This window comes from Triticum aestivum, chromosome 2B, assembly GCF_018294505.1.
Source record: "Triticum aestivum cultivar Chinese Spring chromosome 2B, IWGSC CS RefSeq v2.1, whole genome shotgun sequence".
NCBI lineage: Eukaryota > Viridiplantae > Streptophyta > Magnoliopsida > Poales > Poaceae > Triticum > Triticum aestivum.
Genome location: NC_057798.1, coordinates 672,875,233 through 672,882,517, shown reverse-complemented (window position 1 = coordinate 672,882,517; position 7,285 = coordinate 672,875,233). Strand labels below are relative to the sequence as shown.

The window sequence follows — 7,285 nt, the reverse complement described above, 5'->3', positions numbered from 1 at the left end:
TACCAGATTCATTTAGCATACTCTATTTTTGTTGGTATGTTCTATAAGTCCTATTATTCATGCAGCCTTAAAGATTCTTTGCAAAGGTATGCACAGATGATCAATTGCACTCAGTTATTTGCTGAAAGAGTATCTGATCATCACGGCCAAGGGTTGACAGTGCTCATAGAAGGTTATTGTTTGATCTATGGATACGGTATAGCATCTAAGAAGAGAATGTTCTAAGGTATTACTTCATTTATGCAAACCTTCTTTGCTTTTCTTTAATATGTCCATGGGTGTTGGGCATCATTTCTGCTCCAACTTATGTCGCGTTTGTTTTGCAGGTTGTCACTATGTTCCCATCTTCCAGTCGTTCCTTTGAGGTGCGTGGGGGATGCTATAGTCTTATCAGGTAGCTATTCCCCTCGCAAAAAGAGACATGTTGCTATCTGCATTTCTTTGTATGAAGATTATTTGATGGCATTAAAAATTCAAAGGCCTTCAGTCCTTGGTCGTTAAACAGGACAGGCCAACCATCTATCCCAGGCCCGCCCCAGAAGTGCGCCACGACTGCTATAACGCCCTACTGGGGCTTCACTCCACTGCTTTCTCTTTCGAACTCTGATTGATGGAGGCGTGTTTGTCACCTGCTATCAAGGTAAGCTCCATGTAGTTCTCTTGTGTCCTTGGAGCCGTTCCGTCTCGCTGATCTAACCCGTGTCTATCGTTTGTTGCAGGTTCGTCGATCACTCTACATGGCAATGTGTCGTCTCCAGGGCCGGCCCTGGGGGGTGGCAGGGGGGCGGCTGCCCCGGGCCCCCAAAATCCAAGGGCCCCCACCCAGGTACGCAAAAAAAAGAAATATGAAAGGGCTGGGCGCTGGGCTTTAGTCTTTCACGTACGAGGGCAGCAGGCAGCAGGCCGATCGCCCACCCCAGCGATCGATTCAGCCCCGGCGAGTTCTCCACCTGAAAAAAAGAGCGATCTACGCGAGCCTTTCCAATTCCATCAAGGCAATCATGCAGGCACAGCTATTCGAGCCCTAAGCCGCCGCCGCCGTCCGACGTTCGTACCGGTATTGGCGTATTGCCGGCTCCTATCTCTCCTGCGTCCTGGTAATTTCCTTCCTAATTAGCTGCTGATTTCAATTTCTAGGGCCCCCATTGTAATTCTGTATAGGCAGTTAGGAAAACGTCTAATCTAGTTTGCGGCTGATTTCAATTCCACGGACTCCCATCTGCAATTCTATGTTGGCACTTGGCACACGCACTAAAGCTCGTCACTATCACCGAATCGACCATCAGGTAGTATATCATATTGTCGTTCCTTGATGCATAAGTCGGTACATTTCACCAATTGAAGCAACATTTGTTTTTCCAGCATTGTGTGTTATCATGTTGTAAAGGAAATAAGACATATGCATCAGGTAGCGATAAAAGGAAAATAAAGAAGGCCGTGGAAAAATTGGTACAATCACAACAGGGAGATATGCACAAATTTCTCAGGAGTAAAATTGGTGCTTCCACTGCTTTTGATAAAGCAAGATGATGAGTTGGCGATGGTTGCCATGGAGGAAGAGCTGTAACCTATTGGGAATTCAGAATATTACCAGGGAGAAGAAAATGTTGACACCAACATCGGAAGTAACAATGTAAGTGACTTTGATCAGAATGTAAGTAATTCATCAGATGCACACACATAGTCTGCTAGTCTTGATGAACAACATGTTCATACTCCTAATATTTATGATCCAAGCAATCGGGATAATCTTGATACTAAATCAAGAGACATTTTAGTTGAGAAAGGGCTGTGAGAGAGGAAAAAAAATGGAATACCATGTAGATGGAGCAGGAAGACATTTTTCATATGCTCATTATCATAGGAAATTAAGCAATGGAGAGAAACATGATAGAAAGTGGCTAGTTTATTCAAAAGTTCTCGATAAAGTTTTTTGCTTCTCTTGTAAGATCTTCTATTGTAGTGTCTGCTATGGAGATTTTCGAGCATTGTCAGAGAAGTTGATTGCTATTCTAATATCTCCATTGCTTTCACGGTCGCATCGGCCGAAAGAAGCTTTTCAAAGTTAAAATTATTGAAGAATTATTTGAGGTCAACAATGACTCAGGAGAGGTTAAATGGCTTTCCTGCATTTTGCATCGAGAAGAAATTATTGGATGAGATTGACATCGACCCTATCATAAGTGACTTTGCATGGAGGAACGTAGAAGAAAGTTTTAAGGTACTGTGTATAAATTATTTGATTCGAATAGTAATTTTGAATTCATTTAATTGCTATTGATAATATTTATTATATACACATTTCATTGTTATTATTATGATGTCTATAGTAAGGGCCCCAGGTTTTAGTTTCGCCCCGGGCCCCCAAAATCTCAGGACCGGCCCTGGTCGTCTCTTGATGCGTGATGGATTCAGGTGCGTGCATGGAGCTTTTCTCCTCCACGACAGGGATAGGTGCATGGGCTTTCCGATCCATGATGTCAACGACATGCAAGGTATATCCTAAGCCGTAAATCGGCCCTGCTCTTTTGTCTTCTATCTGGACGACTAGGGTTCATGGATCTACGGTGTTACTGTTTAATGGCTTATCTGTAATACCATACAGTTATCATTCATCATCTAGATGATGTACATTTCCCGTGAGAAGTGAATTGATCTATCAGACATGCACTGCTTTATATGTTGCCTACCCTCGCTTAAATTATACAATCCTATTGTATCAATTTATTTCTGGCCTGCAGCCGGATAGATAATTTAGTTATACCATTTGGTCTGTATTTACTGCATAGAGCCATTTAATCAAGTCCTTGCACAGTCGTATAAAAATCATGTACATGATTGGGTCGCCAAGCACAGTTGTATAGCAATCATGTACATGATTGTGTCACCATGTAACGTTTACTGTGTTGATTCTTATGTTCTTTTAAGATGTTCATTAATAAGTCACTCATAAGTGCGTATAAGTTCGTTTTTCTCACCGCTTACTTCAACCATCTCCCTTTCTGTGTAGTCCGTTATGTAGGCACATAGAAAGTGAAGCCTCCATTGACTCCGAGGAGATCCTCGACCAAGGTTCGCTCAGGGCTTTGTGCTCCAGTAGCAAGAAGACATGTTCATTCATCAAGGTTAGCTGGGAGTTGTGATTTTGATTCAAATAAACAAGGAGATGCACATGATCAAGGTCAGCTCCCGGGAAAATATTTTTTACAAAACAAGCATTCAAACCAGGCTTATTTGCTTGGAAAACCACTGATGTATAATACTCATTTCCTCTTGTTGATTAAAGAAGTGGTGTATAATTATGTGTTCAAGAAATTTGTGGAGTTGTTGTCATGTGCTTCCTGTTTTAGAAATGCACATGTGTTAGCTCTCATGTGCTTGCTTTTACATGTTTATTAGAGTTTTTGGATATATGAGCTGTCAGGTTTTGTCAGTGAAAGCTTTCATATGGGTAATACTCCAGATATCTCCATGATTACTATCGATGGGTTGTTTGTTGCTTAGAGTTGAATTTAAATATCTGCCATCAATATAGAAATGCATATGTGATTAGTCATGATTTTCTTTCCAATCTCCTGAAGCTTGAGCTGATAATTATAGCATTAATTTAGCTTCCTGCTATGTAGATGTGCCAAATACAATTTGGTGTTTGAAAGTTTTAGTTGTTTCGTCAAGAACTTGGGCTTGATTCCTGTTGGGATCGACGGTAGGGTGCGTCGACTGCAAATTAAAATTTTCCCACGCGCGATGGATCATAGTTCGTTACCACTAGACGCGTAGTGTCATGCAGCGGAAGAAGAATTGGGGCAGCGCATCCGCGTGGATTGTCTCCTTCTCGTCCGATCTCCCTCGAACAGCTGGTCGTCCGATCCCACGTACAAGTTCGGCGGAGCGGCGCAAGTGCACCGCCTCTAACGGTATCCGCGTGTGCAGGAGGAACACCGTGCAGCGGACTGCTAGGTCCGATCACATAGTTGGCGGCGAGTGGAGGTGGCTATTCGCAACACATGCAAACCCTAGTGAAAGCGCCAAAGCGATCAACTGAATAAGTGCGCCGCACCTCCACTATTTATAGGCATTCGTTACGGGCCCAACACTTGGGCCTCGCACGGACCCTAAATCCCACAAGTCTACTCGGCCACAATCCGAATACAGCTCGGATCACATTCGACCAGTGTCCTCGGATCCGACCTTGTGGGTTCCTTCCTTAAGCGCGCGACCCCTTAGGTTCAAGTCGGCTTGGTCACAGTTCGGATCACCTCCGAACTGCATGGTTGGTAGCGGCCTCTAGCAAGGCATGCCGAACACCAAGCAGACTATGAAACTGGTTAGGCGAACCTGTACAACGTGACACACTTCTGTTCCCTTTGCCGCACGATATATGTTGTTGGGCTCAAGACGAGACTGTCATCCTTGTGCTAGCCCGACCTCTTTCTCGTTCTAGTGATACCGACCACAATCCGAATTATCTCATAATCCTTGTCGCATGGCCATGCTTATCTTGGTCGGATCACACGAGGGGCCCAGAGTATATCTCTCCTGATCGGAGGGGCAAATCCCATCTTGCTCGACCATGTCTCGCAGCATGGGACTAGACAAACCCGAAACCTACCTTTGTAACTACCCAGTCATAGAGTAGCGTTTGGTCAGCCCGAAGCAAGTCTGTCACCATCCCGAGTACATGCGTCAGCTCAGGTCTTAGGACATAGAACGTATGTTATACTAGAGACTCACAGATGACATATCGCTGTGTCTCATAGTTGGGTCTGTCCGACTCGGACCTTATCTCGACTCGGATCCGACTACGTCGAATCTGACCAGACCTTTCCAAGTCCATGGCTAGTGAGGCCAAGCCATTGACCGTGTCATATGCTAGTCTAGTCGGCTACGCGTCCACACAGCCCTTTCGACTAGGACCTTATAGGACAGTCATCATACAATGCATAGTCCCACAAACAAGTCATATACTTGCTAATACACATAATTGATAATGTCCAAGGACTATTGTCGGTGTCAAAACCGGCGGATCTCGGGTAGGGGGTCCCGAACTGTGCGTCTAGGCGGATGGTAACAGGAGACAAGGGACACGATGTTTTTACCCAGGTTCAGGCCCTCTCGATGGAGGTAAAACCCTACTCCTGCTTGATTAATATTGATGATATGGGTAGTACAATAGTAGATCTACCACGAGATCAGAGAGGCTAAACCCTAGAAGCTAGCCTATGGTATGATTGTTGTTCGTCCTACGGACTAAAACCCTCCGGTTTATATAGGCACCGAAGAGGGTTAGGGTTACACAGAGTCGGTTACAATGGTAGGAGATCTACATATCTGTATCGCCAAGCTTGCCTTTCACGCCAAGGAAAGTCCCATCCCGACACGGGACGAAGTCTTCAATCTTGTATCTTCATAGTCCAGGAGTCCGGCCAACGGTGATAGTTCGGCTATCCGGACACCCCCTAATCCAGGACTCCCTCAGTAGCCCCTGAACCAGGCTTCAATGACGACGAGTCCGGCGCGCATATTGTCTTCGGCATTGCAAGGCGGGTTCCTCCTCCGAATACTTCATAGAAGATTTTGAACACAAGGATAGTGTCCGGCTCTGCAAAATAAGTTCCACATACCACCGTAGAGAGAATAATATTTACAAAAATTCAATCTGCTGACGTATTCCATGGTGTGACATCACAACAAGGCCAAGCCTTTATTCGAATCATTTTTACTGTCCCACCTCAGCGTGTTTAGCGAGGCGGTTTCCTTGGCACGTCTTGTCAAAGCAGAGATCGTGTCCCCTTATTCCGGGATTCTCATCAATACGGGCGTGGGTAACCCAATCGTGCCCGTTGGCTCGCCCCCTCTATCGAGGGCAAGTCCCGAACGGTCACGGGGAAGGCTCTTGGTATTCAACCTCTTTATAAAGAGATCAAGGCCCCGCTCCTTTCTTTCAATCTCAATCAAATCCGCCCCTCGCTTCGAGTTCCAACACCCAAAGCTCCAGATTCAGGCGCTTCGGACCTTCGATGATGTCCGGCTCCAATCTGCAAGGCCGGTGGATGCCTTCCTCCGTTACGGAGGAAGACGTGCTAAAGTTAAGAGATGCCAGGTATCTAACTGGCGAAATTTCGCATAGGCTACCTGCCCAAGGGCAGGTTATTCCCACTCCCAAGCCCGGCGAAAGCGTGGTGTTCGCGTCTCACTTTCTTCGGGGGCTAGGCTTCCCGACGGACCCCTTCGTGAGGGGGCTCATGTTTTATTACGGGTTGGAATTTCATGACTTGGATCCGGAGTCCATCCTCCACATCTCATCGTTCATTGTCGTATGCGAAGCCTTCCTCCGTGTTACCCCTCACTTCGGATTGTGGCTCAAGACCTTCAAGGTGGAGCCTAAGATGATCAAGGGGCAGCAGGCAGAGTGTGGAGGGGCTGTTATAAGCAAGAATGCTGATGCTCCGTGGCACGAGGGCTTTTTTCAACAGGAACTCGGCCTATGGTAGCAAGAGTGGTTTTATATCACAGTTCCCAGGGGCACCAAATGGGTGGCGCCACCTGCCTTTCGCTCGGGTCCTCCACCGCGGCTGTCGTCATGGGTTAATAAAGGACTTGACTGGGGGCCGTCCAAGGACGTGCCCTTGTTGCAGGGCCGCATTCGAGACCTCCTGGAGAGGGAGATCACTCTGGTCGTAGTAGCGCAGGTCATGCTGATTCGTCGCATCCTGCCCTGCAAACGTCGCCCCCTCCGCCTGTGGGAATTTAACCCGGAGGGACCACGAACTCTCCAACAGTTTATGGGCGTGACGCCTGTGAAGATGTACAAGCTTCTCTTCGGATCACAAGCGATGTGTCCGGACTTGACCGAGGACGCGGGTGTGAGCTGCAATCGCCCGGATACTCAAGTAAGTAGCCCTGTATCCGAACACACTATCCCGTATTTATTATGAACTTTGCCCTTTAAAAAAGTTGTTCCTTGAACAGGAGTGGATAGCGAAGGAAAAGTTAATCAGGTGTCCAGCCCCCTCCCTGAGACCATGCCGGATCCCATGTTAACCAGGATGCTGGAGGTTGCGCCTTCGGAAGAGGGCGAAGGGGGGAACAAGGAAGCTACCGCCTCCGCGAAGGAGGCTGCCAGGAGAGGGGGGATCGAGAATCCCTCCCTCCAAGGGAAGAAGAGGACCGCCTCTTAAGACCCCGAGACCATGGTCTCAAAGCGGGGGAAGAAGTCTTCGTCAGAGGGTCCTGCGCCGAGAGATGCCTCGGCCGCATTATGCCCCCAAGGGGATCAGCCCTC

General features: G+C 47.1%; 1 long non-coding RNA gene across 1 annotated transcript; it reads left to right on the top strand.

Annotated features, from left to right (window-relative positions):
- Window positions 1-923: 923 nt before the first annotated feature.
- Window positions 924-3,210, top strand: LOC123042003 (uncharacterized). Its single transcript, XR_006418691.1, has 3 exons — window positions 924-2,221; window positions 2,331-2,495; window positions 3,011-3,210. It is a non-coding gene; the product is annotated as an uncharacterized lncRNA (long non-coding RNA).
- Window positions 3,211-7,285: the final 4,075 nt, after the last annotated feature.